We start from the raw sequence: 19,787 nt of genomic DNA, 5'->3' as shown, positions 1-19,787 counted from the left end.
GCCAAAAGCCACATCCTTAACCCTTTCCTGTCCTTGAACAATTACCACTTACGATAACCCAGGCGCTGTGCTAGGGTCACACATTGACAATGCCATTTAATCCCCAACGACCTCATAAAACAGGTACAATGATTGTGCCCATTTTGTAAATGAGAAAACTGAGGTGTAGAGAAGAGGGGACTTGCCCAGCCATGCGGTCGGTGTGAGGCAGAGCCCTGATTCACATCCAGTTCTCTCTGAATCCTGAGTCCATATTCTTGACCATCACACAGCCTGCCTCTCACCCTCGTCCTCTGGAAGGGAGAGGGGATTCCTTGGAGCTGACTCAGGGCCTGGGGCAAGGAAGCCACATCCCTGGGGGCTGCTGGGAGGGAGAAAGTGATGCCGGGCAAATTCCCACACAGCGTCGAGGTTCTAGGCAGCTAGACAGCTGGGGTTTGGAGGAAGGGGCTGCAGGCTTTGTTGCCACATTTGGTTCGTTGGCAGGGTTGAAGCTGCCTGGGAGGCTGCATGACACGTGGGGAATTGGGGAGAAGTGAGTGAGGCCACCCTGAGTGGGTTCTGGAACCCAGGGACTGCCTGGGAAGCAGACATTCTTCAGTGGCTGAGGTTGAGTGGAATTCAGTGGGAATTCTAAAAGCTGCTTTTCCTGGGAGCCTCCAGGAAGATGCCCTGGAAATGGCCTTTCCAAGTTGTAGAGCAGCGTCACTCGATAAAATGTAATGCGAGCTACATATGTAATTAAATTTCTCTAGTAGCCACATTGTGAAAGTAAAAAGAAACAAGTGAACTTAATTTTAATAATAATATATTTTGTTTAACCTAATATATCCAAACTATTAGTCATTTCAGCATGTAGTTAATATTAATTAATTAAAAGTAAAAATCGGATATACTAATGATGAAAAATCTGAAAGTGAAATCAAGAAAACACTCTCATTTACCATTGCAACAAAAAGAATAAAATATCTAGGAATAAACCTACCTAAGGAGACAAAAGACCTGTATGCAGAAAATTATAAGACACTGATGAAAGAAATTAAAGATGATATAAATAGATGGAGAGATATACCATCTTGGATGGTATATATAGATATACCATCCATATATATACCATCTTGGATTGGAAGAATCAACATTGTGAAAATGACTCTACTACCCAAAGCAATCTATAGATTCAATGCAATCCCTATCAAACTACCACTGGCATTTTTCACAGAACTAGAACAAAAAATTTCACAATTTGTATGGAAACACAAAAGACCCCGAATAGCCAAAGCAATCTTGAGAACGAAAGAAGGAACTGGAGGAATCAGGCTCCCTGACTTCAGACTATACTACAAAGCTACAGTCATCAAGACGGTATGGTACTGGCACAAAAACAGAAAGATAGATCAATGGAACAGGATAGAAAGCCCAGAGATAAACCCATGCACATATGGACACCTTATCTTTGATAAAGGTGGCAGTAATGTACAATGGAGAAAGGACAGCCTCTTCAATAAGTGGTGCTGGGAAAACTGGACAGCTACATGTAAAAGTATGAGATTAGATCACTCCCTAACACCATACACAAAAATAAGCTCAAAATGGATTAAAGACCTAAATGTAAGGCCAGAAACAATCAAACTCTTAGAGGAAAACATAGGCAGAACACTCTATGACATAAATCAAAGCAAGATCCTTTCTGACCCACCTCCTAGAGTAATGGAAATAAAAACAAAAATAAACAAATGGGACCTAATGAAACTTCAAAGCTTTTGCACAGCAAAGGAAACCATAAACAAGACCAAAAGACAACCCTCAGAATGGGAGAAAATATTTGCAAATGAAGCAACCGACAAAGGATTAATCTCCAAAATTTACAAGCAGCTCATGCAGCTCAATAACAAGAAAACAAACAACCCAATCCAAAAATGGGCAGAAGACCTAAATAGACATTTCTCCAAAGAAGATATACAGACTGCCAACAAACACATGAAAGAATGCTCAACATCATTAATCATTAGAGAAATGCAAATCAAAACTACAATGAGATATCATCTCACACCAGTCAGAATGGCCATCATCAAAAAATCTAGAAACAATAAATGCTGGAGAGGGTGTGGAGAAAAGGGAACACTCTTGCACTGCTGGTGGGAATGTGAATTGGTTCAGCCACTATGGAGAACAGTATGGAGGTTCCTTAAAAAACTACAAATAGAACTACCATATGACCCAGCAATCCCACTACTGGGCATATACCCTGAGAAAACCAAAATTCAAAAAGAGTCATGTACCAAAATGTTCATTGCAGCTCTATTTACAATAGCCCGGAGATGGAAACAACCTAAGTGCCCGTCATCGGATGAATGGATAAAGAAGATGTGGCACATATATACAATGGAATATTACACAGCCATAAAAAGAAACGAAATTGAGCTATTTGTAATGAGGTGGATAGACCTAGAGTCTGTCATACAGAGTGAAGTAAGTCAGAAAGAAAAAGACAAATACCGTATGCTAACACATATATATGGAATTTAAGAAAAAAATGTCATGAAGAACCTAGGGGTAAAGCAGGAATAAAGACGCAGACCTCTTAGAGAACGGACTTGAGGTTATGGGGAGGGGGAAGGGTGAGCTGTGACAGGGCGAGAGAGAGTCATGGGCATATACACACTAACAAACGTAGTAAGGTCGATAGCTAGTGGGAAGCAGCCGCATGGCACAGGGATATTGGCTCGGTGCTTTGTGACAGCCTGGAGGGGTGGGATGGGGAGGGTGGGAGGGAGGGAGACGCAACAGGGAAGACATATGGGAATATATGTTTATGTATGACTGATTCACTTTGTTATAAAGCAGAAACTAACACACCATTGTAAAGCAATTATACCCCAATAAAGATGTTAAAAAAAAAAAAAAAATCGGGCTTCCCTGGTGGCGCAGTGGTTGAGAGTCCGCCTACCGATGCAGGGGACACGGGTTCGTGCCCCGGTCCGGGAAGATCCCACGTGCCGTGGAGCGGCTGGGCCCGTGAGCCATGGCCGCTGAGCCTGCGCGTCCAGAGCCTGTGCTCCACAACGGGAGAGGCCACAACAGTGAGAGGCCCGCGTACCGCAAAAAAATAAATAAATAAATAAATAAATAAAAATCATTAATGATATATTTACATTTTCATATTGTCTTTGAAATTTAATGTAAAATAATAATAAAATACAGCACATCTTGATTCAGGCAAAATATCATTTCAAATGCTGAATAGCTGTGGGTGGCTAGTGGCTACGATGGTAGAGAGCATGGTTATAGAGCCCAGGGATGATCTGAGGTTGCTGGCTTTCCACGTAGGAGTGAAGAGGGCCAGCGATGGTGCCAGGCGCCGACCAGGCTGGAAACCCAGAGCTAACAATAAGAGTCTAAGTACTGGTTATGTACCATTTGATCCTCTCAACAACCCTGTGAGTTTGTACTATTAGCCTCGTGAGCTAGATGAGGAAGCCAGCTCAGAGAAGTCAAGTGACTCGCACAAGGTCACACGGCAGGATAGGGATTTAGTCACCCCTCAGAACTGAGAGGCTGTTGGAGCCCACCCCACCCCAGGGGCACAGAAGAGCAAAGGAAGACTCCCCACCCCAGAACTGATGAACCCACTGATCTCGCTGGCTCACCAAGTGAGGGACAGGCACACCCAGGGAGAGCCCTTCGGTCACCCTTCCTTCATGTGGAAGTGGGGAAACCAAGAGACAGTTGGGCTGTAACAGCTTCTTCTCCTTCATCTTGCCCTGTCGAAGGCTGCTATGCGTGGTGTCAGGTGGGCCCGCCGAGGATGCGGCTTTTCTCCTCCTTTTTCCACGCTCCTACACACATGCACACACACAGGCACGAACACGGCAGAGCAAAGGGTGCCATTTGACCTGAATAGGGGACTAGGTGCGCAGCTCCATTCAGCAGAGGCACACGGTGAGAGAATCACATAAGATCCCAACCTCAGATACATAGCTTCTGTCTTCTGGGCATCCAGCCCGCTTCAAGCCCTGTATGGGTCCCAAACGTGGAATCTGGCCAGTCTGCCCTTCCCTCCCATCCCCCAGGACCTCTGTTGCTCTGGCTTGGACCTCAGAAAGGGAGGCTTGGTCCAATGTTGCAGTTTGAGGAACGTGTCCCTTTTACGTCCCACCAAGCCTTCAGCATCCCTGCCAAGTCCATGGAAATTCTAGGATCCAAGATATCAGTTGATCCTACCCCACCTCATTATTCACGTGTGGGAAGAGACCTGCCCGCCGCACAGTGTGTCCCCGAGGCAGGGGGTGTATTTGCCACACCTTTCCTGCAGATGGCAGTAGGAGGAGAGAGGCCTGGAGAGGAAACTGAGGGTGGGAGAGCATGGTGTGAGGATTGGGTTAGCCCAGATCACTCTGCTCCTGCCAGGGCCACAGATGCTACCTTCTGGCTTGTCCACATTGGTACATACAGCTTCCCACCTCATCCTCTTCTCACCCCGACCTATCCATGGGTACACACCGTTCAGAGCAAAGCTATTCACATCCATTGGTTCAGCCAAGATCACCGGAGAGGTAAACTCTGCAGAGATTTGTGCCCGTTATACGGATGGGGAGACCGAGGCCCAGAAAGGGAAGGGGCTTGGTTCCCTGATCGCTGCATGATGTTGGTCTTGGGAGTCCGTCCTCAGCCTCCCGCTAGCTCTCACTGGACAAGTCATGGAAGCCCCCACCCCGCCCCCACCAAGAGGGATGCAGCATTTGGTGGGCACAGAAGAGGAGGCAGATTTACAGAGCTCAGGGCCCAACCGTGGGCTCTGAGGTTGAAGCCACCAATGGTGGTGGACAGTGTCTGCACAGGTGATTAGACTGGCGCTGAGTCCACCATTAGCAGCAACTCCCTTCTCCCCAAGCTGGGGTGTTCTGCCCACGCTGAAGGGGAGCTGAGCCAGTGACTTCAGCACCTGTGGAGGGAGCACCTCCAGCTCCCAGAGTCAGATGGGGTGAGGGGGCAAGAGGGTGGGGAGACGTAGTTGGCTTCGAGGTTTCTGACTTGAGCAGCTGAGTGTGGATGTTGGTGCCCTTTGCTGGGATGTGCTTGCGGCAGTGCACAAGGTAGGGAAGCTGAGCTTGGGTCGGGCAGCTTGAGTCGCAGGGGAGATGCCCAGTAGGGAGCATGAACTGGGAAGGATCTGGGAGGCATCTCTCTGGAGGGGGCTGCAGCCTGGGTGGGTGCAATGGTGCCAGGAGTGTCACCTTCCCGGTGAGCCTTCCCCAAGGACCTGTTCAAACCGCCCCCCTCCACACCTCCTACGCCCCTTCCCTGCCTCATTTTTCCCCATGGCCCTTAGACCATGCAACATACTATCAACTTATATTTCACTTACCTTGTTTACTGTCTGTTCCCCATGGTGGGTGGAGGTAGAGAGGGGGTTGTCTCTGTTTGTTTGTATATTTGTTTGTCTCTCTGCTGGGACCCTGTGCTTAGAACATTGTGTGCCTCAAAGATGCATGAATGGATGAACTCCTGAAGGGCTGAGGGCTCAGGACTGGGCTGTATTGGGGATCGGCATTTAAGAGGTGCAGAGAAATAAGTACCAGTCAACAAGGTCCACCGCACCCAGGTAACCTCCGGAAAGTCACTTCGTAATCTTGGTTTTGCTCATCTGTAAAAAAGAGATGGGTTAGTTTGCTGGGGCTGCTGTACCAAAGTGCCAGAAACTGAGTGGCTTAAACAACACACGTGTATTCTCTCACAGTTCTGGAGGCCAGAAGTCCGAGATCAAGGTGGCGGCAGGACTGGATCCTTCTGAGGGCTGTGAGGGAGAATCTGCTCCTTGCCTCTCCCCCAGCTTCTGGTGGTTTGCTGGCAGCCTTGGCATCCCTTGGCTTGTAGAAGCGTCACCCCGATCTCTGCCTTCACCCTCACATGGCGTTTCCCCTATGCAGCTCTATTTCCAAATTTCCCCTTTATATAAGGACACCAGTCATACTGGATCAGGGCCCACCCTAATGACCTCATTTTACCTTGTCTACTTCTGTAAAGGCTGTACCTCCAAATAAGGTTATATTCTGAGAACCTGGAGGTTAAGACATCATATGAATTTGCAGGCGGGGGGCGGTGGAGGGGGACAAAATTCAACCCATGACATGAGATAATAATAATACAAACTTGTTGGAGGAGAGGTTTGAAGCTCAATGCAAATTACTGTTCAGGCTAAGCCCCCCTGCCTGACCATGAGGACCACATTACAGCCCACGGAGACAGACCCGGCTGCACGTGGACTCCCATAAGGAGTTTTCATAAAATGCCAATGCCTAGGCCACACCTGGAGATTTTGGTATAACTGGTCTGGGGTAGGGTCCTGGCTGGGGATTTTTGTGTGTGTGTGTGGTACACGGGCCTCTCACCATTGTGGCCTCTCCCGTTGCGGAGCACAGGCTCCGGACGCACAGGCTCAGCGGCCATGGCTCACGGGCCCAGCCGCTCCACGGCACGTGGGATCTTCCCGGACCGGGGCACGAACCCGTGTCCCCTGCATCGGCAGGCGGACTCTCAACCACTGCGCCACCAGGGGAGCCCCTGGCTGGGGATTTTTTATAAGCTCCCAGGTGGTGCTGACAGGCAGGTGGGATGTGTACTAAATCTGTGGATCCGTGGGCCCCGCTGCCTTATCAACAAACCCACGTGTGGTTGGCATAGCTGCCAGAGCCCTCCCCAAACCCGGGCTGCTCAGGCAGGGCCAGTGGAGGCAGACAATGGAACAAAGAGGCTTTGTTCCAGCCCACACCCCAGGGTGGAGCCTGTGTACCTGGGCCTGTGAGCCAGACCTTGGCTGTGGGAAAAGTGGGAATTACAAAATTACCGCTTTCTGGACGACTGCCCCCAGGAAGTCCTTATTGGGAGGCCTGTGACAGGAAAGGAGATGGAGCCTTCCGGGCCTTGTGATTTTAAGGTGAAACCTGGAGGAGGTCAGAGCAGGGGATGGCGAAAGGGGAGGAGGGGAGGGCAGACCCCCAGAAGGGGAGAGAGAGAGACTGTGTGAGGCAACAGGGCGTGGTGTGGCATTCAAATCCCGGCCTCACCACCTACCAGCAGTGTGATCTTTCACGAGTGGATAACTTTTCTAAGCCTCAGCTTTCACATCTGTAAAATGGGGATTGTAGATATAATAACTAAATCGTGTGTGTGTGGGGGGGGGGTGGTGCTATTGTGAGAAGAAACATCAGAACTGACCAAAACAGTCCTTTATCTTAGTTTCAATCCTATCCTCTGTCCACGAGTTGAGTCCATCTCTCTGCTCAGCACCGCCCCACCCCCACTGGGGACATGGGCCTGGGGTCCCACTGTCCACCCTGCGAGGAGCAGGTCGCTTGTGGTTTCACACCTGGTTTCTCCCCACAAGACCGAGGACCTAGAGGGAGGGGCCTGGGGCTTGTGCTTCTGTGTCCTGGACCGAAGGCTTATGCTCACCAACAGCAGGTCCCTTCTGAGAACCCCAGCTCCGTGGAGATAAGCATCTCTATAGGTTCTCAAGAAGTACCACACAGAAGTGACAGCCCATTTTGTGTGATGTCTGCCACACACTGTTCCAACAGGTGCTGGGAGGGTTTGGCTGAGGGACGGACAGACGGACATAGGAGCAGCATTTCCCGGCAGGGCCGCCCCACCATGGTCTCTGTTTACACAAGACCCTGTTCGCTGAGCAGCTGTGCTCTTCTTTCCAGGTGCGCTCCCCTCCTTGGCTCGCCGCAAAAACCTTCTGGGGCGGCTGCTTTGCAGATGAGGAGACAGAACTTGTAGGAGGCGGCACTTGTCCCAGCATGTCTATACCGCAGGCCACTCCCGCCCTACCCTCTGCCGGGCACAGGGCCCCAGGAATACCATCCTGTCCCTGCAGGCCCAGCACTATACCACCCTGTCTGGGCCTGGCTCTGACCTCCCACCAGACTGGGAGCCTGCGGAAGGAGGACCCGGTTCCACACAGCCATCCCAGCACAGGGCCCGGCACAGACAAAGGTTCATTAAGCACAGGAGTGAATGGATGAATGGATGAGAGAAAGCTAGGACCTCTGTCCTCGAGGGGCCTGTGGCCTGGTGGACAAGCGCACAAGATGCTCAGGGAGCAGAGGACCTTGGGAAGCACTGGCTTCCCCCTCCGCACACCTAGGGAACCACTCACCCAGCCTCCTGGTCCAGGTGAGGGGAGGCCAGAGGTTGATAACAGAGAAGAAGGGGTACCACGAGAGAAAGTGCCCTGCTGTGCACTCCTTTTGTACAAGCAGGAAGCGGAGTCCAGGAGGGGCAGGGACGTGGCCAAGGCCACAGCTAGTCAACGGCAGAGGATTTTCAGGGTCCAGTTTCCCGGCTCCCTGTTGGCTGACGTCCTCTCCTTCATGCCTCATTGCCACGGTTGTACCATAATTATCGTCATCATTACATGCAACCTAGCCCTTTAGGAAGTGTCCTTGAGGGGCTGGCCTGTGCCAATGTGGGAACAATACCAGCCACTCCTGGGTGCACCCCACTTGACCCAGGAAGCGTGACCCACACCCACCTCCTTTACTCTCACAGCAGGCAGGCAGACACAGCGTGCTTCCTGGTGTGTGAATGAGCAGCTGAAGCTCAGAGGCAGAGCATTTATGCTCCTGGGGGCACATGGCCAAGAAAAAGAAAAAAACAGCCAGGAGTTGGGATGATTGAAAAGTCCTGGAGAGGGAGGGTGGTGATGGCTGCACAGCAGTGTGGATGTACTTAATGCCTCTGAGTTGTGGCTAAAAAGGGTTAAAATGGTAAATTCTATATTATGTATATTTTACTGCAATTTGAAAAAAAATGGCCAAGGTGGGGTTTGTACCTGGGTCCATGGGGCACCACACTTGGGGTCCTTTCCCTTCTGCAGAGTGGGGAAATTTCACCCACTCAGGACACTCTGGTAACCCAGGCTGCGCTCTACCCCTTCCCTCTTCAGCAAATCTTCTGGTTTTCCACTCCGTGCCGGGGCCCTGGTTGGGTGCGGATGACACAGGGATGAGGCCCAACCCTCCAAGAGCTTAGCACAGAGGCCAATCCAGGACACAGAGCAGCCCAGCCAGGGGCAGGATGGGGACTACCATGCATCTGCAGGCCTCCAGGCTGGGCTGGGAACAAAAGATGAACCCATCAGGGTCAATGAGATGTTAAAAAATGCAGCAGTACACAGCCAGGCCAGGGAGGACCACTCAGTTGGCCCCAGGACCAGGACTCCGAGAAAGGAGATGAGGCCTGGGGTGAGGTCCCCAACCTCAGTGCAAGACACGGAGCCTGAGCACAGGGGCCTGCAAACCTAGATTTGAGCCCAGCTCTGCCCCTCCCCTGTGGCAGGTCATTTCCACTCTGAGCCTCAATTTCCTCAGGGTGAGACCTGCTTCATCTGAGGCTTGAGAGCATTGTACTCATGCATGTACATCACCCAACTCTAAACTGAATCTTTCCGCCCTCCTCTGCCCCTCACCCTAACCCGCACCTTCTGTCTTAGCTTTGAGACCCCCTGAGCAGAAGACAGCAGGGGGCTTTGAGCAGCTCTGGTTCCGGTCCCCTGTTCCAGGACTGGTTATGGGCGCCCCCCACCCGGCCCCAGCTTGGCTGCTCCCCTGTGCCAGGGGGCCTTCCCTGATGTGCATGGATTTCATCCTCTAGTGAGGTGAGGATTATTAACGTCTATTCTACAGAAAAGGAAACTGGGGCTCAGAGAGCAGCTTCCTCAGTGTGTCAGGGCTGCCTGACACCCAAACCCTGACCTTCTCACTCCCCATCTGTCTGGGTCACCTGCAGTGGACCATGGGCCCCGAGGGCCACTGCCCTCCATCCTTCTGCCACACTTCATTCTGGGAGATGGACTCAGCCGTGCAGCTCGGCCTGCTGTCCAGGCTTTTACCTGCACAAATTTCCCACAGCCCTCCTGTGTGGCTGTACTAACCAAGCACACCTGCAGAGGCCCCAGCTCACCTGGACGGACACCGCTGGTGACTGGGTGCTGCTGGGCCCTTAACTGCCCCCTCTGGTGAATGAATCTCAAGGGGAGGGACTTGGTCCGTCCTTGCCATGCCATTTCCTGAGTGTATGGCATGTACTCTGGGCTCCATAAACGTCTGAGTGAATGAAGGATGAATGACCCAGTGCAATATTCCTGGCGCCTACAGTCAACACTGTCTGTGCGGGACCACACCACCCCCAGAGCCAGAGCCAGGGCCCTGCCCCAGAGGAGCGACCAGGACAGTGTCTGCAGCTGGGTTCCCCATGTTGGGGAGAAAGTGGAGGCCTGGAGCAGCTTCGGAGGAAGGGCAGGAGGCTGAGGTGAAACCACAACGAGGGAGGAGGATTAGAAGAGGTGGGGTGGCAGGGTGTGATCCTGGAGAAGACTCCAGAGGGCCCATTCATCCATCCATTCATTCGTTCACTAGTTTGTTCAACAAACTTTCCTGAGCAGTCTCCCCAGCCACACTGTGCCGGACTCTGGAGCACAGAGAGGAACCCAGCCCATCCCCACCCCGGGGAACTCCCAGAGCCCTCCCGACACTGCTGTGCGTGGAGCCTGGGCTGGGGCCGGGAAGCCTAGACCAAATGGTCTGGCTGACAGGCTACAGGGATTGGGCAGGGGGCCCAGTGATGCCCTTAATTAAGATTAAGCAGCCAGTGGATGGTGACAGCACCATAAAGCTGGGGAACACGAGGAAGAACACGGGCAAGGCAAGAGATCTGCGTGGGACACATGGAATTTGAGGTGCTGTTCAGGCATCAGGGGGCCTTCAAAGAGGACGTGGTCAGGAGACCCACGGAGGCCTCCAGGCCAGGGGCAGAGCCTTGGGGACTGTTGGGGTAGAGCGGGCTCTGATGCCCCCTTGCAGATGAGGGGTCGAGCGAGCGTGGGGAGAAGAGTTGACAACCCTGCCTGGGAGGAAGCCCCTCCCCCAGGGGAGCCCAGGCCACTTCCTCCCTCCGCCTGGAGCGTGGTGGATAAGGGCCGGCCTTGAGGCAGTGGGGCCTTCCTGCTCAGCAGCATGCGAAGGAAATAACTTTATTAGCTCGTGGATGAAAAACAGGAAACGTATGCTGTGACTCGGGCACCAGCCGAGTTTCACTCACATCTAGTTTCTAGGAAACAGTTATGTGGCCCCAGACTAGTGGGGTTTTCTCAGCCAAGTCTTTCTGGAAACGCCATGCTTTTCTCAGGAAAAACCATGCCTTGTAGGCCCCCCAGACTGAGGGGTAATAGCGAGAAGAGACCTCATTTCCCTTCCCAGTCCCCTACCCCCAGCAGGCCTCGAGAGACCTGAGGTTGACAATGGCTGGTTTCTTGAGCACCTACTATGTGCTATACGGTAGAAATAAGTCGACTACATCAGTCATCACAATAGCAAGATGAAGATTGTTAAAGTAAGTTAAAAAAACTATAGCTGTAAGAACACAGAAAATTCAAAGGATGGAAGAGACATATTAACTAAAAGATACCTGGTGTAGCCACATTAATATCTGAGTAAACAGACTTCAAGACAGAAACATTACAAGAGATAAAGTGGGCCATCACAAAATGATCGAAGTTTCAATTAACCAGGAAGATATAAAACTCTTTAATTCATACACACATAAAAACATGGCTTCAAAAAAGACATGTATATTGGGAGATCTATCAGGATTTGTTAGATCATGTAAAAAAAAATCATCAGTAAGACTTTAGTGACCTAATGCTTGCACTTAGAATCCTGCATCCAATGACTGGACAATAAACCCAATTTTAAAGCACATATAGACCACCTTTGCCTACTGATAATAGACTGCGCTATAAAACAAGTATCAATAAGTTCCAAAGAATCACATAAGCCGTGTTCTCTGACCACAGTGTTCAACACTAGAAAAATCTATAAATGAATTGCTTTTATTAACAGATTAAAGGAAAAATTAGAATTATATCAATAAATTAAATATACAGAAAACATTTATAAAAGTCAACATCCATTCACGGTTAAAATAAAACTCCTAGCAGTTAGTAACATAAACTTTCTAAACCTGCTATCTACCCAAGAAACCTACAGAAAACATTTTACTAAATTCTGAAACATTAGAAGTATTTCTTTTAAAAACAGGAATAAGATAAAAAAGAGTACTTATTGCCGTTTCTATTCAACATTACACTAAAAGTTCCAGAAAACACAATAAGACAAAAGACAAAATTATACGGATCAAAAAGGAAGAAACAAAACTGTGTTATGATTTAATATGATTTTCTACCTAGAAAAGCAAAAAAATCTAGAGTCAAATTATTACTTAATAAGAGAGTTTAGCAATTTGTCTGATGTAAAATCAATATACAAAAGTAAATTGCATTTTTATATACTACCATTTTTTCATTTTCTCAGTTAGAAAATACAATTTAAAAAGGATATGACTTGTACTCACAATGAAAATATGCAATATCTTGGAATAAATCTAACAAAAGTTGTGCAAGACTTAATAAAACTTCATTGAAAGACATTAGAAGAGACTTAAATAAACAGAGATGTACACCACATTCATAAATGAAAAGGCTCGCTATCTTGAAGATGTCAGTTCTCTCCAAATTGACCTGTAGATTCAATGCAATCCCAATCAAAATTCCCAGTAAACTTTTTCATTGGGAAAGAACTCAATTTGCTTGTATTTTCTTCTGTTTCCTCATGATTAGATGCATACAGAAAAATAAAGGTCCAAGACAGGCTCCCACTGAGCAAATATGGGGTCATCTGAACCTCATAATAATGACACATCTATTGAAATACATAAAGATCAATAAGTTCATAATAATACTTGTACTTATCATAACTAGACTTATCGTGGAGATCAGTTTGAAATGTATAGAAATGTTGAATCACTAGGTTGTGTAACAGGAACTAACGTAGTGTTGTAGGTCAGTTATACTTCAAAACCAAACAAACAAACTCATAGAAAAAGAGATCAAATTTGTAGTAACCAGAAGTGGGGGATAGGGGGGGAAGGAGCTGGATGAAGGCAGTCAAAACGTACAAACTTCCAGTTACAGGATAAATAATACCAGGGATGTAATGTACAACACAATAAATAAAATTAACACTGCTCTATGTTATATATGAATGTTGTCACAGTAAATCTTTTTTTTTGGCCTCACCCCGAGGCTTGTGGTATCTTAGTTTCCCAACCAGGGATCAAACCCAGGCCCCGGCAGTGAAAGTGCCAAGTTCTAACCATTGGACCACCAGGGAATTCCCTAGAGTAAATCTTAAGAGTTTTCATCACAAGAAAAAAAATTTTTTTCTATTTCTTTAATTAGGTTTCTATATGAGATGACTATTCACTAAACTTATGGTGATAATCACTTCATGCTATACGTAAATCAAAACATTATGCTATATACCTTAAACCTTAGAAGAACTGTATGTCAATAAAACTGAAAGAAAAAAAGTCTTATTGATCACCTTTGGAGGATGCTAGAAAACGAACTCATTATTATGAAAGCTGACAAGTAAAGGGAAAGACTCATTTATCCTGACTTGCTATTTAAACTGTACCTCAAAGAAATGAACTCCTGTATCTGATGAAAAGGAAGTTTTTAGTTTTGTTTAGAATAAAGGAATTCTAGCTAATAAACAAAGAAAGAATAATAGAATTAGAATGTCACCGTTTTGCATTTCCTTAGAAAATGTCTGATTACAGGATAGGGACAGGAAAAGTACAAGATGTGCCTAGAAGATCTTGTTGTGCCAGAAAGTACGGAAGTATTCAAGAATGACGGGGACTTTTCAAAAGGATACACAACCCAGCTTGAAGGGACCGGTCAAGTTAGGGATAATTTGAGCACGAAACTAAATACTGATAGTAAGAATTATAGCCCATTGAATAAAACAGAAAACCATAAGTCCATACTGATATAAACAAACAAATAAATTGAAAGTTTGATGAGGAATGAGACATTTGCACAGTTTCAAAGTATCTCTCTATAAAATCACAAAGGAGAAAGGAATAAATTCACCGTGGAGAAGACTGGCAGACATCACCTTAATCCTCATCTATAAAGGGGCCAGTCAAAATCACACGCCATCTGAAGACGCCATGACACTGTGGTTACAGTGTCACTTCCGTGCTATTCCTGCTAACGATGAATAATCGCAAGGAAACGTCAGACAAATTCCTACTGAGGGAGATCTAGAAAATCACTCCCAAAATGTCAAGGTCCTAAAAGTCAAAAGTTGAGGAACTTTTCCAGACTGAAAGAGACTAAAGAGACATGACAGCTAACTACAGCGCGTGTGTCTGAGCTGGGCCCTCGGCTATAAAAGACACTATTGGGGCAACTGGTCACTTGAATGAGGTCTGAGGAGTAAACGGTAGCAATGACTCCGTTAGCCTCCTGGCGTTGACGGTTGTACTGTAGCTACGGAGGAGATGGTCCTTGTTTGTAGAAAACATTACAGACTCGGGGGGGGTGATGGGAAACCAGGTCCACAACTCACTCTCCAAACGTTCACGGGAAGGAAAGTTCTTTGTAACATACTTGCCACTTTTCTGTTCCTGATTGTTTCGAAATTAAAAAGAAAAGTATAAGAGACAGAATCAAAGGCAATGTCTGGATCTTATTTTGGATCCTTATTCATGAGATATTTGATTATATTAGAAAATCATTAATTTTTAAGGTGTGAAACTGTTTATCTTTTGGAAAGGCTTGCTGAAGTATCTACAGGTGAAATTATATGAGGTTCGGTGTCTGCTTCAGATTAACTTGGGGTTGGGAGTCTAGATGGAGCACAGTGAACCATGAATTGATAATTGTTGAAGGTGGTCAGGGTTCATTATACCATTCATTCCACTTTTACATATGTGTGAAATGTCCTTAATTTCTTTTTAATTTCCAAAGAAAAGGTAATAAAAAACTCATGTAATAAATATGGGACAAAGATGGGTGGTGGATCCACAGTGTCTGTTATGTTCTTTGCTCTATTTTTACCGTATCTGTCTAGTTCTCTTTTTGAAAACACCTGTGCTGGTGACTATGATCCCACAGTTGATGAGCCCCAGGGCTAGTAAGACTGTAAATGGCTCTAATCCTCTTGGAGGGTAATTTGTTTAGTGAAGTAGAATTTTTTTAATGATCTGTTGAAAACATCAATGTACCTCAAAGAATTGATTGACTAGATTAGAGTACTTCTAGATGAAAATGGGGTACTCTGTGGGCATGTTTTTAAATGGGGCCGTTCTATTTTTCGTTCTTTGTCTACCATTCTGACGATGACTGCTGGGTTCAGGTCCCCTGCTGGGGAATCGTGGCTGCAGCAACTGCAGCCACAGGCCTTCCTCTGCCGGAGTCAGCTGGTTGTCCGTTCTATATTTATGAAATATATAAAGTATATTCAAGTATATATGAAAATATACTTGACATATTTCTAAGTGAAAAAGTCAAATGGCAGAATAGTACATGAAGCATGATTCCATCATAATGCAGACAAATACATTGTATGTATGTTGGTATCTACACTTAAAAATTTTTATAAGGATATATCCCAAACTCTCACTATACAAATAGCTATATAAATTTCTCTGTTACACAAATTTTAAAGTAAATCATTCAGATTAATAGTGATACTAGTATTATTTTAAGAGAGCTTTAATACAAATGGGTGGGGCTAAGAATTTTTTTAATGACCTTTAAACAGTACCCCAAAACATGACAAAGACATTTCAGAAGAAGAAGATGTGGCTGGGGAAGTTTTGCTCTACCAGATATTAAGACTTACCCTAAATCTCCAGCAATTAAGACTGTAAGATATTGCTGCAGAGGCAGATAAGAGACAGAGACAGTAATCCAGAGCCATAAAGGATGCTGAGCGGTCGCTTATCTATATTTTAAAAACAAAACTGTTTTGTTTTGTGCCCTACCTCACACCCTACACAGAAATCAATTTTAAATGAGTTAAAGATGCATGTGGATAAATTTGACAACATTAAAACTAAGACCTTCTGTTCTTTAAAAGATACCATAAAGAATATGAAAAGACTAAGCCTCTAACTAGGAAACATATTTGCAAAATGCATAAAAAATTTATCAGTAGGCCAACCAATCTTTCTATTTTTATATCTATATAAACATTTATGACTTCCCAAAAAGCAATAAGAAAGAGACAAATATCTGCCCAGAATGTCCATCCACTCCTTCACATATACACCCTATGATGTGGCCCTCACTCCTTGGAAGCAGCCCCTCCTGAAGACTCACTCTGGCTGGGAGTTCTTCCCCTCATAGAGCTGAGACTTGAGCTCTGCTCTCCCAAGGTTCCAGTCTGCCTGCTTCCTGAGGAGGCCAAGGGCGACATCAGGCAGACCTCAGCTATGGGAGAGTCTACCAGGGCCGCCATAACAAAGGACCTCAAACTGGATGGCTTAAAACAAGAGAAATGTATTGTCTCACAGTTCCAGAGACTAGAACTATAAAATCTAGGTGCTGGCAGTCATGGTCCCTCCAAAGCCTCCAGAGGAGGAGCCTTCCTTGCCTCTCACAGCTTCTGGTAGCCCCAGGCATTCCTTGGCTTATGGCAGCATAACTCCAACCTCTGCCTTTGTCTCCATGTGGCAGTCTTCCCTCTTCTTACAGGGACACTAGTCATATTGGACTAGGGCCTACCCTAACTACCTCATCTTGACTTGTTTACATCTGTTAAGACCTTATTACCAAATAAGGTCACATTGGCAGGTATGAGGGTTACGACTTCAACAGATCTTTTTTGGGGACACAATTCAACCCATAACCATACCAGCCTCATTTCTGTCTTCCTCATCAGGTCTTGGTGTCCCAGGGCCTGGGGGTCCCCCAGCCAGAGGAAGAAGGGGAGAGCTCTGTGCACGAGTGAGTCCGGAGCTCATGCAATCCACCCACCAGCCTCCCCGTGGGTCCTACCAGAGCCAGCATGACGCAAAGCACGGTCTTAGAGCCACATAATGTACAATCCAGTCTTAGGTCTACCGTTTGCTGGTCGTGAAACCTTGAACTGGTCATGCCCATTCTGAGCCTCAGTTTCTTCATCTGTAAAATGGGAAGTGACAACATACCCCTCAAAGGCTTGTCGTGAGGGTCAAATGGCATGACATTTGTGGGAGTTCCTGCTATGTACCAGGCCCATGGTTGACTCTCAGTAAATATCAGTGCTCTCTAGCCCAGGTTCCAAGAACTCCTCAAGGAGAGAGGAAGCCCCGCCATTCACCCAGTGGCTTGTAAGCCATCGAAGGCAGAGTCATGTCATATACTTAAATCCCCCTAGCCTGGTCTCTGCAGCCGTCCAGTAGTGTCACCATGTCTGGGGTGAGTGACCCCTGGGAAAGGGCAGTCTGACACCAAGAGAAAGCCAGTCACCGCTGGGAAAGTTGTGGGAGTCTCTACACTCATGTCACGAAGCGAAGTCTTGACCCTTAAGAAAGGAGCTAAAAGGAGAGAAACCCGACTTCTCAGTGGGCGGCCAGGCCTGGTCTCGTTCCCTTTCCCCCTCTTTGGAGTCTGGCCCCATTGAGATCTGGGAATGTTTATTTTTTTTGGTGGGAAAACAGAGTAGGATAAAATATTTCCTTGCGTCTGGAGAGCTATTTTGAGCCGGGCCAGCCTGGTGATGCTCCTGGTGATGGACGCTGGCTGACCCGGGCTGGGCCCCGACCTTCCGGCCTCTCTCCCTCCCAAGCCCCAGACTCCTGGCGGCAACACAGCTTATGGGAGCCTGGGTTCCAATTCCTGCGCAGTGACTCATCCCATGGTGGTCTTGGGGAAGCCTTTGGTACTCCTTTCACCTAATCTCCCAAAGGGGAGACTGAGACCTGTACTGCCCCCTCCTGGGGATTTTGACAGGGGAACTCAGACTGTGGGTACAAATGTGCCATAGAAATATTTAGGGAGTAGACCAAAAGGACTGCCACATAGCCTGTCCAGCTCAAGATCCCAGAGGTAGAAGGGACCTCACTGGAGGCTCCTTGGACCTCCTCTGACCTCCACACATTTAGCCGTGCCCCATCCACACATCTCCACTCAGTGACCACACTGTACTTCTGGAGAGCCAATCTGATCTGGTCCCAAATTTGCCCAGTTCTTACCAGCTCCCATTGTTCATAGAAAAAAGTCCCCCTCCATCCGAGGTCCGCAGGCCACACCGAGGCTGGACACCCCTCCTCCGCCTGCCCCAGCCTCCTCTTTCTTTGTGCTCTGAAACCAGGCTGGCCTCTATCCACTCTTCAAACTGCTGACAAGTCACCCAGGAGTTTCACAGGCTTCACCTTATTTCATCCTCACCATGACCTTCAGGCAAGTGTGCCTTTCAGGGCCAAGGGTTGGGAGGAAGAGATGTTTGCAAATATGCCTGCCACACAATAGGACCTTAATAAATGTTGGGTTTCTTCCTTCCTTCTGAACACACACCCTCTGTTTTGTTTTTTGTTTTTTTTTAACAAAACCCCAATGGCATCACATAAATCTCACTCCAGCAGCTGCTGCTGTTGGGCGGGCATGGGGGCAGGAAAGCCCAGGTGGGCCCACACCAGGGGCAGGCGCCAGGCCCCGGGACACGAGGTTCCCAGGAGCCCTGCTTGATAATGCTTCCCGGCCTTCGCCATAGAGCTGGGAAGCTGTGCAACGAGCTCCTCACGTCCTCAGCAGAGATGGGGCTCTGTCTCCTATGAAAGGCTAGAGGAGGGTCTTCCTGAGGCAAGTCCCAGCGGGAGGGAGGAGCAAACTGAGACTTCTTGATCCTGAAGGTGAACCAGGAGGGGGTGGAGAGGAGAGTCCCAGAGAAGGAAGGAAGCGCTCCCCAGGAGGAGTTTCAGGAACCTCTGGACAGCCCGGGGTCGGGGTGCTGGGGTGAAGGGAAGGAGGCATCTTGAAGCTCCAGCCACTTACCGAAGGCCAGAGCCGGAAGCCCTTAGGGCTCCTCCAGCCTCTTGTTCTTAAAAGGTGGCCCAAGGGCCAGCAGCATCAGCAGATTCTGGAAGCTTGTTAGAAACGCAGTCTCTCAGGCCCCGCCCCCGACCTGCTGAATCAGAATCTGCCTGTTAGCAAGATGCCAGTGATTCACAAGCACATGAAAGTCTAAGAAGCACTGTTCTTGGCGTTGACCCCATTTTACACTAAAGAATGGCCTTGGGACTTCCCTGGTGGCGCAGTGGTTAAGAGTCCACCTGCCAGTGCAGGGGGCACGGGTTCGAGCCCTGTTCCGGGAAGATCCCACATGCGGCGGAGCAACTAAGCCCGTGCGCCACAACTACTGAGCCTGTGCTCTAGAGCCCACGAGCCACAACTACTGAACCCACGTGCCACAACTACTGAAGCCCGCACGCCTAGAGCCCGTGCTCTGCAACAAGAGAAGCCACCGCAATGAGAAGCCCGCAGACCGCAACAAAGAGTAGCCCCCGCTCACCGAAACTAGAGAAAGCCCGAGCACAGCAACAAAGACCCAATGCAGCCAAAACGAACTAACTAAATAACTAAATAAATTTATTAAAAAAAAAAAAAAAAAAAAGCATGGCCTTGAGAGGAGAAATCCTCTCCCAGTTTCCCACAGCAAGTCAGTAACAGCCTAAGCCTAGAGCCCAGCACTCCTGGCCTCATCCCAGGTCCTTGGACTAGTTCTGCCTCATCCTGGCCTCCCATGCAGGAAGCTGTCCTTCCTACCTGAGTATGTTCAGGACTGAAACTGGGGTAGAAGAGCCCTGGTTGGGAAGACAGGGACCTGGAGTCTGATCCCGGCTCTGTTAACAGCTCAAGGTGTAATCTGTGCTCTTGGGGCCTCAGTTTC

At 48.0% G+C, this 19,787-nt stretch overlaps 1 protein-coding gene and 1 long non-coding RNA gene across 2 annotated transcripts in view; one reads left to right on the top strand and one right to left on the bottom strand.

The window, feature by feature from the left end:
- Positions 1 to 19,787, top strand: part of LRRC32 (leucine rich repeat containing 32) — a 353,559-nt gene that overhangs the window by 60,683 nt on the left and 273,089 nt on the right. The gene's annotated exons all lie outside the window — the stretch shown is intronic.
- Positions 3,131 to 5,907, bottom strand: LOC132525310 (uncharacterized). Its single transcript, XR_009542216.1, has 3 exons — positions 5,736 to 5,907; positions 5,366 to 5,644; positions 3,131 to 4,346 (listed from the first exon to the last, which is right to left on the bottom strand). It is a non-coding gene; the product is annotated as an uncharacterized LOC132525310 (long non-coding RNA).

The sequence above is a fragment of the Lagenorhynchus albirostris genome, chromosome 9, assembly GCF_949774975.1.
Source record: "Lagenorhynchus albirostris chromosome 9, mLagAlb1.1, whole genome shotgun sequence".
NCBI lineage: Eukaryota > Metazoa > Chordata > Mammalia > Artiodactyla > Delphinidae > Lagenorhynchus > Lagenorhynchus albirostris.
Note: the sequence above shows the minus strand (reverse complement) of the source record. Positions and strands in the feature narration are given on the sequence as shown.